The following is a 17792-nucleotide window of genomic DNA, read 5'->3' as shown; positions in this document are numbered from 1 at the left end:
CTAGTCAGTTTATTTACAAGTGGATGATATCTGTAACATATACACCTAGGCATTTGGGAGTATCGGAAGTATCTGTGTGAAAAGCCATCTTCCAGAGACTTTGGTGAGTTATACTGACTGTTTTTCTTCTCTTGGAATCTGTAACCGACCTGCCCATTACCTACAACAGGCTAAGAATTTTGTGCTACGCATTGTTTTTCTTTTCTACACACTCAATGATGAGTTCTTGTTATCCTTATACTATTATCTTCCTTCAAACTCCTTTTTGCATAAGTTTTTTAAGTTTCAGTGAGGATTACTGAAGATACAAACTACCCTATCCTTGTACATTTTAACTCTGTTTCTCACCAAGGCTCTCTGACAGGTAGCAAGGAAAGGTAGGAGGCGGGGGAGAGAAAAAGAGAGAGAGAGAGAGATGCACACATTAACCAACAGTTTTCTTTTATGAACAAGAAAATTGGCCGTTTTCCTATTAGCATATGAGGAACCCAAGAATGTCCCTTGTTGTCAAGGCAACAGCTGTTCCTTGGGTAGCTGCAATAGAAAAGAAGCCAGAGCAATCTTTATGGGATCAAGTTTTTTTTTTTAATCATCAAATCATAGAAAGGAACCCTTTGAGTCTACTAGTCTATTCTTCTGCCTTTAGTTAAGACCCACTGAAATAATTTGAAACCAATACCAAAAAGTCCCATTTTAAATACTCCTAAAGAACTTGCACAGCTTTCTTTGCTTAGTTATTTGCAGTCCTTTAAAATGTATATTGCAAACATATTTTTAACCATTCTAACTTATATCTGTCATGCTACAACTTAAAGTTTACTTCCTACAGATCCATTCTGAGTGGAAATAAATAATTATACAATTTACTTACTAAAAAGTCTTACTTATACTTGAAAAAAAATGACAAAATCACCTGTCTTAAAATCCCAAATGTGAATATTGCCAGATCCCTTTCTCTTTCTAGTGACTGACATTGTAGAACTCCATGATGAGTTCTATATCCTGCAAAACCATCTTTAAGTATGCAATCCATTCCTGCCTCCTAACTCACATGGAAAGCTAAGAAGTGGTGCCCCAAAAGAACAGCACACTCAGAGAGATTTCCATTTGCTCGTCTACTCCAAGGTGGCCACGAAGGCCAGCACTCAACTAGGCCAAAGCCAGGAGCCAGGAATTTCATCCAGGTCTCCCACATGATCCTGCTTTTCCCAGGCCATTCATAGGAAGGCAGCTGGAAAGTGGAGCAGCCAGGAGACAGTTGACACCCTCATGGTGTCATAGGCAATGCCCTTACCCCCTACACCATGACATCACTTCCAGTATTCCTTTTTTTACTTGGTAAATATGTACATGGTGTTTACTGTGTGCCAAGCTGTGTTCTAAATGTTTTTAAATACTAAAAGAAAAACTTTTATGATAGCACTATGAGGTAGGTACTAATATGTTTACTTTACACAAAATAAGACATTTAAACACTAAATAACTTCCCCCCAAATTTGCAGTTCATCAGATGTAATGTTTAATGTGGCATGAAAACTGCGCCCTTACTGTACTCACCAGTAGTTTTGATATTGGAATTAATTCTTCAGAAATCATTATGAATATGTATAAGAAAAGATAACTCTTTGTATTATCAAGGCATTGACAAAATTATCCAACAATGTGGGCCAGTAAACCTGTATGCTATTCTGTAATCCATAAATACCTTCTTGTAAAGGAAAGTAGAATTAATAACATCCTGTCAAGATGTTATAATAATCTGATACCACATACTCACATATTGATTTAAAAAGAATAGCTACTGGAAAATATTATGAAATATCTATTCTAATTTTAAAATAGACATGTGGAAGGGAATTTGAAGAATGTAAGAATGGGAAATAAACAGTGATCTCTGGTTAATGGGGTCATGGGTGGTTTTTTTCTTGAATGTATCTGTATTTTTCCTTTTTTAAAACAACAAAAGTATATTTCTTCAGAGCTTTCCTTAATTAAAAATAACATAAAGCAAAATGCTGCCTTATAGAACAAACTTCACCTAAAAATCTTACTACTCAGGTCTGTCCTTTACAGGTTCCAGGCAGAAAACAAGGAAGATTACTTGATTTGTGTTAATTCTGTGTGATCTAGTGACTAAGTTGCACCCTTGAATCATCAGCATGACAAGCCGTTTAACACTACTTGCTGTATTGTGGGTTATGGTGAAGGTGTTTGTGATTCTAGGATACAGTAATAGGTTCCAAGCATCACTCAAGCTTCATTGGGCTCATTCCTAATTTCATCACTAACATTAGCTCTGTGGCCTTTATTTTCCTCATCAGAATATAGGACCTTTGAGATGACTAAGTGTATGTAATGCTTATATGTATATAACGCTTTAATGTCTGTAAAAATCCCACATAGTCAAGTATAAAGGTCAGAGTACTTACTCAGCAAATGGTAGTCATCATTATTTGTTACTGTTCAAGGCTCATTATAAAAAGTACATATAAAAGTCTCCAATAAATCTTACCATACACTTTCTAGATGGTATTTTCACCTGTAAACAATAACAACAAAGTCAGGGAGTTGAAGAAATGTAAGGCATCTTCTTTGCTTTGTTAAATGGTAAATATTTTAAATGGTATTTATGATTTTCTCTGTGCCATTTTTATATGCAACAGGATTACTACACCTATTTTGGTTAAGAAATAATGAGTTTCCAAATGTGCTCCAAACTTACAGTCAATACATACTATGATACTGACTGCTTTTCCAAATAAAAATGTGAACCCTCACACAGACTAAATTTCTTCAAAACCCTTAGTATTTTGTTTGATCTCTGCTGATTTTCAATGAATAACAATTGAAATCACATGTATTATGGGCATGAAAAATGTCAACGAAATGGCCTATCCCTAACACTCTATTTCCAAAAGAGTCTTCATCTATATTTTTTACACTAGCTTAAGAAGTAATTTATGCACATATACACATACACACACACAACTCATTTCTGTTCAATAAAGGAAATTAAGGAACTGTATTCACCACGTCACATTACTTCCTTGAACTCAAAAGAAGCAGCTTTGGAAAACCTCTTGCTGTCTTTTGCCAATAGAGTTGTTACACCAGAATCTGTACCAGCTTTCAGCTGAATTTGGTCATGTGAGGCAAAGCAGAGTTGTGTTGTTAGATGACTCTCTCTCTTGCACTCCTCACATTAGTTGAGCCTCATTGCTCTTCACCATAATCCCCCCAGACCCAGTCTTCACATTGGTTGAACCTTGGTGCTCCAACAAGTAATGCACCCCTCACACAATGCACGACTGGCAGGAGCAGTGTGGGGGAAAATCAGATAACACACACACACACACACAAGCCTGACAGACTTGCTTCCTTTCATGTGGCACATTATGAACTGGCCAAGTGAAACATGAAGGTATTATCCTGCCTTATCTGGCTGAATGGGGTGCAGCCTCCCTCATGGTAAGATTTTTGGGCTACTGCCAAAGGATTGTCACTTTAACTGCTTCTCACACCCACGCAGAGAGCTGCTTCATCGCCTGGTTTAACTGTTACGGCTTTGCCTTTGTCATAATGAGAGATGAGGACAAATCAAGAACAGACAATGACTACCAAATGGGTTTTATTGAAGTTGAATTCTGAAGAGAATTTAGACATATCTGCAACTGGAAAGCGATTCTAGAAACCCTAGTTTATGTTAAAGAGAACGTAGATTTTTATGGGGTTCCTGTCCTGGGTACCTCCACTGGACTGCCTTTTAGTCTTCTTCCAAGGAAATGTTGACTTCTTGAATCTCATTACTCAGAGAAAAGACTGTAGCCATCCTCCCCATCTTCTCAGGCACACAGATGTATAGGCTTCAGAGTCAGAGTTTGCCAAAATGAATCCAAGATCAGGTTCTTGCAAGTAGCTTCTTGAGCGAATGTGATGCCTAGTCTATATGACCCTCCAAAGCATTCCTATAATTCCAACCAGAGACAAACTCAAGGGCCAGCTTTCTAATTTTATGAACCAATCTTACAGAGAAAAAAAAAAAAGGAAAAAAGAAAATGGAGTCCAAAGTTCCCCTGTAGCTGACAGTGAACAACAAAATGTACATCATTATTTTGGATAAAGTACTCATAATGGGTCTTAGTTTTCATTCAGTGTTACATGTCAATTTTCTAGAGACAACTATATAATCCCTTTTTACAACATAATTGATTCAACAAAAGACCAGATCAGAAACTATCATCCAATTGTTGGTGTATGACCCTGAATAAAATTATTTATGGTATCTGGAGTTCAGTTTCCTTATGGGTGAAATATATTCTCTAACTCATAACTATTTTATAAGTGTCAAAGGTGGTAAGCAGGCTTACCTAACATTAAGGTGTTATAAAGTAAACACCCAATCTGGGCCTGGTTGCTTCCCTTTCTTAGTCCTGTGCTTTCATTATGAACATCTAGACTTTGCATATCCCTATGCCAAAGACCTTAATCAAAGCCTATAGCAATCATGATAAGAAGAAAAGGGTCCACTCCCTTTTCCTATTGGTCTGTCCTGCTAAACAGTCCATCTAGCCAAGTATTTAAGAAAGTAATGCACACCATCCTAGTGTTTCAAAGATATTTATGGACATTTTCTTTAAACTACATAAACATCTAATGTTGAGGGGTGCAAAGATTCTCAGATTCATTTTGTAGGCACGTGAGTTTTTGAGGTTATGTGCTTCCAAGAAAGCAACCAACGTGTGACCAAGATGTAATTAAGACCCACAATTTCTAATTCCCAGGCTCTGACTCCAACCTCAGAAAATGCTTCAATTCAATGAAACGAATGGCACTTTGGTCTCTGGAATTAGATCCTGTTATCAATGACTTCCACATGGAAAGATCATTCCAAAATGTGTAATTAACCAAGAAAATGCAAATAAACCAATCTGTACCTAGAAGTAAGATGCAGAAATGGCTTGAATTCGTTATTTGAAAATGTAACCTTTTTCCCACTTCAAATGTAGCTCATGTTCTCAACTTGTTCACATATTTTTAGAAACATTATATTTTCACAGAAATATTTTAGATCATTTGTGATCCAATTATAAATGCAGAGTTAGGAATACAGAAAAAAATGTGCTCAAGCACATTGGGAAGCACTTCTTTTAATGACTTTTGGCAATTCATTCTATAGACTCCTTCTTGTAGCTCCACTGTGTGTCGGGCCTGTGCTGAGTGGGAGTCAAGTCCCCAGTCTGGCACAGTCAGAAACATGGTAAAATTTGGTCATTGTTACTGAACAAATGCACACAGTAGAATGAACAAATATTTTTGTGTGCCTTATAAAACAAAGACAGCAATTACCGTAACAAAATCAGTCCACAAAGGTATAGGCCAGAATAGTCTGCCAGAAAAAGAAATGTTTAAACTGGATCTGGAATACTATTCTCCTCAAATGACAAAATATTCCATTCAAAGTAGTTTAAGAGAAAACACAGCAAAAGAGAAGCTATGAGTTGGCCTTGTCAGAACAAGGTCTGGGACATTCTGACGCAGTCTCTCTGTGGGTCTTTAATCATATCTCTTTGATTCTACATGTGCTGGCCTCACCTTCTCTAACTGTGTGTGGGTTTTCTCCCTGCATTGGAGAACATGGCCACTGGCACATTTGGGATATCATCACTCCAAATTAAGGATTCAGAAAGGCTGTCTCTTCCCTATCACCAGTTTAGGAAGGACTCCAGTTGAAACCACTTGAGTTTCTAGCTCATAACTCATCCTTGGATCATGCATTAGGATCACAATTATGATGACATATCTATCTGCCTTGTATTGTGTGTCCAGAATTAGGGCACTTCTGGGATTGCTAAAAACTCCAGAAAATATCACAGCTTTGCCTCAGAAGCATGTTCTTAAAGGAAGAAAGATTCTGGGTAACCAGAAGAATCAATTCCATTACAGTTTGGAAAAATAAATTGGCCACCCTCAAGCTAACACAAAAAAGGATCCATTCTGAGTAGAAGAGAGAGTTTGAGCAAAGGCAAAAGAGGGAAAACTTTTGGGAGGGAGTAAATGGTTTCAGGGAAACACAATTGGAAGTTGACGGTTGATTAAGGTCAGAGAGGCATGCATATTTTATCCCTATAAAGAAGTTGGCATTACATTTTCTGAGAAGCAAAGATTTTTTTTAATTTTGAGAGTTAAGTGAAATTTAGGAAGATTATATTGTGGAGGATATACTAGACAAAAATGTGAGTTGAAAAAGTGTGAAGAAATATTTTTATCTGAAAACATTCATTTCCTGAGTAGAATTTATCCTTCCCTGGTTGCATTCTGGCAAGAATGCCAAGACAAAGTCCTATATGACTTCAAGGCTGGATCAATGTTAATGATACATTTTCTAGGACATAGAGATTGGTTTTTGGATAAACACAGGACTCAATCAGAAACAATTTGAGTTCCTTCTTGAGATTTAACATCAAGCTTCTTTCAGACAGCATGTTATAAATGTGTAAATAACATTTCACAGAACCATCCTAATACTACATATAAAGAATAGGTAAAATTGAAAATAACACAGGAGAAAAAATAGAGGTGAAAGAGGAAGAGACTTAGAACTTTCAATGTTGCTTTAGATGTAGGTTGGTGGTTTGTTTAAATTCCCAGTCATGTGTGCCAGTGTCATTCTTCTTATTACTGACTGTATCTTTTTCATTCAGTAATTGAATAAGTTCTAGTATGAAAGGTACCTGACATTTATTGAACATTTTTTATATACCAGGATCCACATCGTCACATTAAATTCATATAATAATCCTGGAAAGTAGATGTTACAACTGCCTACTTTGCAGAAGAAAAACCAGGAGTCAAGTAAGCTAAGTAACTTTCAAAGTCTTAGTTAACTTAGTTAACTAGAAATGACTTTCTAGTTGGTTATCATTGAGGAAAAGCCGATTGAGCCTCCACTTGGAATGACAGCATCTCAGGGTCCTGTTGCATGTCCTAGATGCTCCAATTCTGATCCAACTTCCTGCTAATGCCCCTAGGAATATAGTAGAGAATGGCCCAAGATATTATAGCAGCAATTACAAGGTTCTCTCTCACCTCTATGTAGCTCTAGTGTCTTTCTGTATCTTCTCATCTCTCTATAGTTGTAGTCTTCAAGTAGATAAAAAAATAATCTCAAAAAAAAGTGACATTCTAAATCTTTGTTCAACTTGAAAGCCTGAGCCTTTCCACTTTGTTGTCTCTGTGCCACATTGTTTCTGTACCATTAGAAAATAATAGTATAGCATGAGCAAAGATATCTCCTTAAATACTGATCTTTCACAATAGGGAGGATCCATCTCCACCAGCTTTGTAGTCTGCCTTTTCCTCCCACATTCACTGTGATTTTCTTAGGTCAAGCTTTTTTTACTTCTCACCTAGAATTACTATTTGTTTACTCTGCCAAATATACAACTACCCCATTTGAAATGGCTGACAAAACAAAGATATAAATATCCTTAATATATCTGATACAGATCCCTGATTAACAAACATTTTCTGAAATCTTTTGGCTTTCTGGAAACACTCAAGAGCTGGAGCTAAGTAAAATACTCAAAATATTGGCAAAAATGATAGGTTCAATTGGACATTTCTGTTAAAAGACTTAAGGGTGTAAATAATTTTTAAAGGTTTTTTTCTTAAAGATTTATTTATTTATTTATTTATTTATTTGAAAGGCAATTAGGGAGAAGAAAAGAAATATAGAAAAATGTCTTCCATTTGCTGGCTCACTCCCCAAACAGTCATGAGGCCAGGCAAAAGCTAGTAGCCAGTAGCTCTTTCCAGATCTTCCATGTGGGCAAAGGGTACAATCACTTAGAGCATCTTCCACTACTTTCCTAGTCACATAAGTAGGGAAATCTTGAGTTGGCACCCATATAGGATGCAGCATCACAAGTAGAAGATCTGCCAATTATGCACAACCCTAGTCCCCCCAATGATTTTTGATTTAGCAGTTTCACTTTAAGGTTTTATCCTCAGAAAATACTGTGTCAAAGCATGTCCATGATACTACTCAGCAATTTAAAAAAATGCAATACATTACTTTGTGACTAAATGGGCCAAAATAGAGACTATTTTGTTAAGAGAAATGGGCCAATCCCAAAAGGTCAGATATCACATGTTTGCTCTAATATAAGATAATATGATTTCGGGCCCGGCGGCGTGGCCTAACGGCTAAAGTCCTCGCCTTGAAAGCCCCGGGATCCCATATGGGTGCCGGTTCTAATCCCGGCAGCTCCACTTCCCATCCAGCTCCCTGCTTGTGGCCTGGGAAAGCAGTTGAGGACAGCCCAAGGCTTTGGGACCCTGCACCCACGTGGAAGACCCGGAAGAGGTTCCAGGTTGCCGGCTTCGGATCGGCGCGCATCGGTCCGTTGCGGCTCACTTGGGGAGTGAAACATCGGATGGAAGATCTTCCTCTCTGTCTCTCCTCCTCTATGTATATCTGGCTGTAATAAAATGAATAAATCTTTAAAAAATATATATAAAAAAAAAAGATAATATGATTTCAAATCTAGGTATATTACATATGAATCTTGCTCTATGTCACTTCATACTTATCTGTACCTTATGCAACAAGAATTTGTGATATAATTCGTTAATCAACCGTCCATAAAGATGCTGATTGTTTATAATCACCTGAGAAGGTCAATGTCCCGTTTATCACTGGTACTGCCCATAAGTAATGAGGATCTAATCCTCAATGTACCTACATTAGGGACCCAGGATACAAGAATGAACTCACAAGGAAATGACAGTCTCCTATATGGTTGGGAGACACTCCAGTGGAAACATAATGGACTTGGGAAAATTAACGAAGGACACAGATTATAAACCTGGAGGGGAGAACAGAGAGGAGGGGAGGGAACTTGGGGGAGGGGAAGGGAAGAACCCAGTGCCAACTAAATTTTATCAACAAACAAACAAAAATAAATTAATTAAAATTATTTTTAAAAAGCATGTCCATGACTATAGTATTTATTGTGATGAAAGAAACAAAAACAAACTGTATATCCTTCAATAAGGAAATGGTTCAATAAATTATAGTGTGATTGGATGATTGTCCAAACCATGCAATCTTATGTTAAACATTATGTGATGATGTAAGGAAATACATGTAGTACAAAAAGAAAATCATAACAGAATTACACAAACAACCTGTGGGTAATTTGGTAAAACATCTGTACAAAAATTAGGAATAAATATAAAATTTCCACCTTTCTGAGTTTATTTTAGTTCCTGAATTCAGTTAATAAGATTTTAGTTAAAAATACATGCATATGGTCCAGCACAGTAGCTTAGTGGCTAAAGTCCTTGCCTTGTATGTGCCAGGATCCCATGTGGGCACCAGTTAGTGTCCCGGCTGTTCCACTTCACTTCCAGGTCCCTGCTTTTGCCGGGGAAAGCAGTAGAGAATGACCCAAAGCCTTGGGACTTTGCACCCATGTGGAAGACCCAAACGAAACCCCTGGCTCCTGGCTTCGAATCAGCTCATCACTGGCCGTTTCAGCCACTTGGGGAATGAGCCAGCAAATGGAAGATCTTTCCTCTACTTTTGTAAACTATGTATATTGGCTAGATTAAAATGCTTCATTTATTCTTAAAAAGTTAGTAAGCTACAAATATTTCTTTTATAACCAGATGATAAAAGGTTTCCTTTGAGGATCAGGTTTTAGGAAAGAAACACAGTTTCTCTGCATCCCTGTGACTCCAGACCATTTTAATTACGTTCGGGTACTCGTTTCCTTTGCTGCCCAGTAGGGTAATAACCCAAGCTCAGTATAACTAAGTAGTTAAGTAACCTTCCAATACCCCATCAAACACCATTTAAAGTGTTCCCTCTTGACCACACAACTCATCTGTTTCCAAGAACTATTCATGTTCCCTATCTGATTATCCTGAAATCTATCCACTTCTTTTCATCACTACTACAGTTAAACTAACTTTAGTTCACTTTCACCTTTCTCCTGGATTGTTTCATAGCCTTTCAAATTGCTTAAGTGTGTACAACTTTGCCCTCCTTCCCTTGGGCTCATGTCACAAGCAAAGTGATCATCTTGAAGTACAAAGCTGACAAAATAAAAATGTTCACAACTTCCTGTACCGCTGCCTAGGGAATAGCTCCTCAGTATAGCTCATGTCATAAAAGAGAATGAAATAACTAAATAATCATTAATAAAAGTTTCCAGAAATCTTCAAAAACAACAATTACAATTTAAAATTCAGCAAAGTATCTTTACATTAGTTTAACCAGAAATCTTCTCTGTTTTTATTTTCAGTAATTTCCTTAGTTGTGTTTAGTGTCTTCTTATTGTGAAGGGAATAGTGTTCTTGATCCTCAAAATATCGTCCTGGACACTAGGGCCTTGGAGTGTAGTATGCTCAAATGAGGCTCTGGATCACATGACTGGGAATGTTGGTTTATTGTTTCCTGCTCTTAAAGACAGCACATACCAGAAGTTGAGAAAGATTTATTAACTTTTTTGAAACCAGAATTATCAAATATGTTTGAGGTACAGCCCAAGTCAAACGTTTTAGGTAATTCTGATCTGTGAGTGGAAGCTTGGATTGGTCAGACTATCAGTTTCCTTTGGCACCTGGAATGTAAGTCATTTCAGTTCTAGAACCTCAGTTACCTGATTTGTAGAGGGAAAGCGTTAAATTAGTTATCTAAGATCCATTTTAGGGCCCGCTGGGATCCCATACGGGCACCAGTTCTAATCCCACCAGCCCCACTTCCCATCCAGCTCCCTGCTTGTGACCTAGAAAAGCAGTGCAGGACAGCCCAAAGCCTTGGGACCCTGCACCTATGTGGGTGACCTGGAAGAGGCTCCTGGCTCCTGGTTTCAAATCAGCTCAGCTCCGACTGTTATGGTCACTTGGGGAGTGAACCAGCAGACAGATCTTTCTCTCTGTGTTTCCTTCTCTCTGTGAATTTGCCTTTCCAATAAAAATAAATAAATCTTTAAAAAAGAAAAACCCTTTAAGAGTTAAATTTCTGTTCTAATAATGTCAAATCATATTACTGTACTTTGTACAAGAGATACTTAAGAAAAGATATATTAGATTATTTAATGTAATCATAAGAGATGAATCTTATTACGCATTCTGCATTTTAATTTTACATCATCATCCTGATCTCTTAATAGACGTTCAGGTACGTGAAACCTATTTGATCCTCATTCATGAAAATTTTAAAAAGTAGTTAATTCGGCCCTCTCTGTAGTGGTCCTCTTAAGTCCTTGGGGCTATTTTCTTTTTTTCTCTCCTGATAAGTAACTGAAATAAAACTAATGGATATACAAGTACAGAGATATCACAAGGTTGGGACCTCTGAGTCCGACAAACAAAAAGAGCCGATTCTGAGTCTGCAGCATGCTGTAGACACATCTGGCTTCTCTCAGCTCACAATGAAGTAATACGAATTGTGGTAAAAAGCTCTATTTGTACAAATGCAAATAATATTCCATCTGCTCAGAATTTTTTTTCCCTTATATAGCTTTTGTTCCAATGTGGTAAAAGCCTGTTTCTTTACCTGAAGTGCTCCTGCTGATGAAGAGTGAAGTACATGACAATGAACTAAAATCCATTATCAAACAAATACAGTGAGCTTTTCAGCAAGTCATCACAGGGAGTGTTGCCTTTTTCTCTGGTATTAGGTTGAAAACGATTTATGCTCATGCAAATAAGACAAAGTGGTAGAGTTTAAATGTATATATATATTTATTTATTTATATATTCTGAACACTGTAGTTTGCTTTGTAAATTTCCCGTTTTACCTCTTTCGGTGAGGGAGGACAGTAGTGTAGCAGTCTGGCAGGCTTCTTTAGATTTGCTTGTGGTTTGACTTGTGATAAATTCAACAGAAGAATTTAGCTCTGCCTTATGCTATCTTGAATAACTTAGTTGGGATTTGGAAGAACTGCTTTCCAAGCTCCTATGTTGGAAGGAAACTTAACCCCCAGGCTGCTGAAATCAAGCATGGGAAGTTTCAAGAGATAACAACCTCAGGACTTGCTGGTGGTGACAAACAAAAGGTAAATCATCCAAGTTCAGCTTTAATGTCCTCATGTCTGAGTGCTCACACATTTCATTCAGTGCCCTGGGAACTCAGTTATCTTCTTCCTGAAATTAACAGTCCAATTCTCTGTTTTAGGAAAATATACAAATGAATGACAGTTATCATAAGACCACAGCAAAAGGCATTGAGAAGCCCAGGCGAAAGAACACTGGTACCTGGGAAAGAATTTGGCCTTCTTTACAACACACTTGATTTTATGCTTGGCCCTTTGTTTTACTTCATGGCCTGCTTCTATTATCTGTAATATCTATTTTGATCAGAAAAGAAAGCAAGGAACTTGATCTTTTTTTTTCTTTTAGGACCAGGGAAGAAGTGGAACAGAAAAAATTATAAGCTGTGTGAGCATGAAATACACTTCTACCTTACACAATAATTGAGAGCCCACTTGATAGCATGTTATGATGTTTTATTTATGCCCTGTAATCTTATTCAATATTAGTTGGATTTCACCTAAAACAGCTAATGTTTTCTTCTTTATAAAATCTCAATAATATTCTTTCATGAAACAGCACAGAGATTTTTTTACTGTTGATTACAGATTATACATTTCTCTCAAAGGTTTAAATTTCAAGCCTATTTTAATTTAACGACTTATGGGTTTAAAATATAATGAAGCACGAAGTGATGTTAAAATATTATGAAATAATATAGGTAAACACCTGAATTATTAGAAAGTTATCATTGACATTTAAGTCATTAATGCTGTTAAATATAATTTACAATATAAGGAAACAATTACTCACTGAAAATGATTCATTTTCCTTTCTGGAATCCATTATAAACATCAACAGAAGGTTATTTTCTTGCAGCTTACTTTCCAAGACATATATTAAACTATCTTTGTAATCCAAGTAAATACTGAAATTAAGCATTAAATGACATAATTACATTGTATCAACACTTCTCCAGTAAAGATAGCTGCAAATCTTAACATCATTCCCCAACAAATTCATTTTAATGCCTAAAATGTGATCTGAAATGAATTAATAATTTAGAACCACAAGCCGCTAAGCCACAGCAGTTATCTTGGGATATAGTGTCTATAATTATATTTACAACCTTATATAGTGTAATTCAGAGCTACTGAGAACTATAGAGATAAAATAATAATTGCTCTATTAGGGCCACTTTTATCAAAGGTGTTTTCCTTTTATGTTATAGCAAGATAACTTTTCACTCTCCATGACTTCAAAGGGAAACACATTATTCCAAATATGTTTTAGCATTCTAACACAAAATCCTTACATATTAAACCATTAATATACGGTTGGACAGGAAAATGTCTCATTCCATGCACAATAATGTGTGACTTTAATTAGACCCTGAAAAGTAAAGGATTTAAATTCAAATCCTGTTCAACATTAATTATAGAACTTTTAATATTGTAGCGTGTCCTTTACTAAGTTTCTAGGATATGTCCTGTGCAACATAAAAAAAGGAAATTAGCTTCTAAGGACCAGGGACAGCTTGTCATAAAATGTTTTAGTATTGCTGGGTGGAGTGTCCTCCTAATGACTACTTTCACGATGCAGAGGGAAGGTGGAATTCCTGATTTGTTCCAGTGTTCCCTTTCCATATGGAGAGGTATACAGAGCCCTACCCTCAATTCTGACCAGTTTTTGAGCCTGTTTTGCAGGCAGATGATTGATTCCCTTTGTCATGTGTGACAGTGAAAGTACACAGATAAGTACAGGGTTTCTCTAGGTCCGTTCTGTGATCCTTGGCGGTCTCTTATTATTTCAGCAACAGAAGTCCTACTCCCTCACTCATCAATCAATCATCAGTCGATCCACCAATAAATGTTTGTATGAAGCCTTAATTTTCATATGAGGAGACCTACAAATTGTATTCTAGAATGGTGTGTTGAAAGGCAAAAAGCACTGAACACAATTCACTGCTCACACGTCCCGTTTTGCCAAGACGAGTCATTCATTTACAAGTTTCTGAAGTAACCTCTTACGTAGCTGAAAATATTGCATGGCTTCATTTTCTGATTGCTAAATTTCTATAACTTCTCAAAAAAATCTTATAATAATTTCAAAATAAAAATACTATTATAAAATGTACTTCAAATTTCAAGTGAATATTACCAACTTCAATTTTGGTAAATATTCAAATAATTTGAAAGTTGTGATATAAAGAATGAAACTATTTAATATTTCATTCAGTCACCTTTACTTTGTCTCAGCCAAAATTTAGAATATTACTCTGGATCTCTAGAAATCAAATGCATACAATTCATCAGTTAGTATTCTTAAGAAAATTAAGAAAGAGGAGAGAGTCAGCAGCAGAAAAAGTTGAGAATGAGAGTTTCAGTTTCTGGTTCACTCCCCAAGTCATCACAAAGGCTGGGACTGGGCCAGGGCTCCAGCCCAGAACTCGAAAGTCAATACAGGTCTTGAGTCAGAGCCATCTGGGACTCCAGTATGGATAGTCCTCTTCACCAGCATCTTCACTGCCAGGACAAATTCCTACCACTTTTTTTTGAATGAAAACTTCTCTTTTTGAATGAAAGAATTACAAAGCCCAACTTGTACTACTTGTGTTTCAGTGCTGGATTACTTCCTGGTTTTTCTTAAGATGGTTTTATGTTCTCCCAAATCCTATATTCTCAGACTGAGGGGAAAATGAGTAGCTGTGTAAATAAGAAATGTATTATAATGTGAGAGGTTTGAAGGAAACCACTGATGTGAGGTCAAAAGTTAAGAGTTAGAAGCGGGGTGTGCACACACGGCAGTTTACACATTCTGAAGTCTAGATCTCTGGCCTTCTCACCAATACCAAAGAGGGAAAAATGAATGTTAAATAATTGAGCAGGAAATTATGACAATCAGGCATTAAAATAAATACATTGCTCATAAAAGAGACCCCAGGACATAGTCAAAACTAATCTGGTCCTTAATGGATATTTCCAATTTGGTTCAAGGTCAAAACTAATTTCAAGCAGAAAATTAGGAAGGAAAAGAAGGCCTGGTGGGTGATATTCCCATTAACAGTAAGAATGGAAGTATAGGAGAAAAATAAAAGAAACAAATAAAAAATAAGGCAAAAATTCAAAAAGACGAAGTGTAGAGTCACTTAAGGTATAGCCATTGGTTTCATAGTCAGAGGTGCCTTCTATAACCATTTACTGCAGATTCTTTGAAGGGTTTGCACTGTTAGTAAATATGCAGTTGAGATCTATTCTAGAAAAACTTTCTTATCAGAAATATTAAAATACAATTAAGGAGTTAATCAAGAGTCTAGTCCTTAGCAGAAAAAAAAAAGGTAGCTGTGTAGCACAACTCACTTTCCAAGAATTCATAATACTCAAATGTAACCATTTTTTCCTTTGACCTCATTTTATTTAAAGATCCATTTTTTGTTTATTTTAAAGGCATAGTAACAGAGAAAAGACAAAGAGAATCTTCCACCCACTGGTTCACACCATAAAGTGCCACACTGTCAGGGCTGGATAAGTCTGAAGCCTTTTCCAGCGCTCCCAGCTTGCTGCACCTTTTGTTGCTGCTTTCTCAGGCATGTCAGCAAGAGGCCTGATTGTAAGTGGAGCAGCTGGGACTCAAGCTGGACTCGGGGGATGCTGGTGTCACAGGCAGAGGCAAAACTTGCTATATCACAATGCCAGCCCATTGCCTTATTTTAAAACCAGCTAAACTTTTGAACAAATGAACAATAACACCATTGGTTCTCTGTTGATGTTGAAAGCACTTAAAATAAAACTATACGTGATTTTGCTACACTGAATAAATTCCTGGTCTTACCTCTTAACTAGAAGAATTGAACATTGATCTGACATGGCTTTTCCTCAATTTAGCACCAATTACTGTGATTGTAGTGTTTGTAATCAATATAATGTCCAGAAAAACAAGGCCCACAACATCTCATGATATTAGCTTTTCAAAAAATCAGAATAAATTTACATGTAGACTTGTTAATTGTTTTCTTCTGTTTTTTTTAGCAGCTCATCAGTGCTACCTAACCAATTACATTCTGTTTTGAGTGCAAACCAAGACAGTATTAGACAATTGACAAGTGGGAAGAGAGTATGAGTTTACAGTTATTTGCATCTTCTAAAATAATAAGTTCTGTTGTTAGATATGAAATTTAATGTGCAGTTGATCACATACTGTCTTAATAGGTTTGTCAGTTTGGATGAGAGAAGTGTCTGTCATTTTGGCCATGCAGAGGGTTGGTAGTAACAACCTGAATTCACCTACAGCTTTCAGTGCATGGTGACCTCGTGCAGTCTATGCATGAGACCAAATGTACATATGTGTGACTACTGCTTTGAAGAATAGAAATTTTACAGTACCTGGTGTTGGTTTGGTAGTGACTGTGAAAATCTTGGTTAAATACAGACACTTTCTAGTTAATTCTTCAAAAAGTATTTATAGCAGTGGTTAAAATTAAGGATTTTTGTCACAAAAAATGTTCCAAATTTTTCAAGCTTTTCTGAAAGCATTAGGTCTTACCCAGTGTATCTTTTTATTAGATAAATAATTTAATGAAGGTGATGATGATGTCAGTTGGAGGTAAAGAATATTTTATAACCCATGAACAAAATAAAATTATGAGTGCTTTAAAATTAGCTATTTCATCTTTATTCCAGCTCGTTCTATTTTCCTGAATGTGTCATGCATACTATATGTAATGCTACATTTATGAAGCTGATATGAACTTTATGCCTGTATTCTATATATGCACGTTAATGCTTATAATAGTTTAACATACTAACAGAGATGTGCAATCAGCTAACTCACACATAATGACAGCAGCACTTTTGTGACTGAAGACATCTATTGACAACAATCACATATTATATTCCTGGCCATCTTCTAAATCACTATAAAATCATGCTCTTATGTATTTATCACACTCAACTTGGAAGCGGCAACATATATCAATCAGAAACCTTTCAGTTGGCAGGTAACAGCAAACAACCGTAGATAGCATGGGTTGCAGGCAAAGGGGTATAAGGGTTTTCCATGTTCAACTTCATGCTATTTTTTGAGCCTTTCTCTTCTCTTTGGGTTACCTTTAGCCTTCAGGCTGGTTTAGTTCATGATCTCAAGATGACAACCAAAATTAGCCAGGAAAACAGGATTCCTTATTCATAGTTAAGACGTGTGTGTGGGTGGGGGAGGGGAAGGGTGAGTGGGCGGGTGAGGACAGAGAGAAAAACATGTGGAAGTGGATTCTGAAGAGATTCCATCACGCTTGGAATGGCAAAATAGGCAGCAATTCAGAACAGTTGAACTATCAAAACCACTTGAGCAGTGCCCTCAGAGCATGCCCCACATTGGGGACCCTGGGATGGCTGGGAGGGTGGGTGTGGCATCTCCCTTTGTCTCTCCTCTTCCTCTAGATGCAGGAAGGAAAAAAGAAAATGTGGAAATAATGGTTCTACACATTTTCCTGTAGCCCTTGGCCTTTTGAGCCCTAATCAACTAGGTAAAGATCATCATCAAAAAAAGGGGGGGGGGCAATAAAAAATATGGAAAGTGGTAAACTACACTTGTATCTTTCAAGAGACAGGAAACTTCCTTCTCTGAAGTAGGAAGGAAGATTTTATTCAAGAGTTATTGACATGAATATTCTTAGGACCTTATCTAAGCCAACTTCTGTTAAACGTGACAACACTACAGTTGGTCGTCAACATATTGGGGAGAAATGAATTTTC

The 17792-nt window shown here is 36.8% G+C and overlaps 1 long non-coding RNA gene across 1 annotated transcript; it reads left to right on the top strand.

Moving 5' to 3' along the window:
• Window positions 1-11350: 11350 nt before the first annotated feature.
• Window positions 11351-12570, top strand: LOC131479835 (uncharacterized). Its single transcript, XR_009245129.1, has 3 exons — window positions 11351-11636; window positions 11938-12068; window positions 12188-12570. It is a non-coding gene; the product is annotated as an uncharacterized LOC131479835 (long non-coding RNA).
• Window positions 12571-17792: the final 5222 nt, after the last annotated feature.

Source organism: Ochotona princeps, chromosome 3 (assembly GCF_030435755.1).
Source record: "Ochotona princeps isolate mOchPri1 chromosome 3, mOchPri1.hap1, whole genome shotgun sequence".
Classification (NCBI taxonomy): domain Eukaryota; kingdom Metazoa; phylum Chordata; class Mammalia; order Lagomorpha; family Ochotonidae; genus Ochotona; species Ochotona princeps.
Note: the sequence above shows the minus strand (reverse complement) of the source record. Positions and strands in the feature narration are given on the sequence as shown.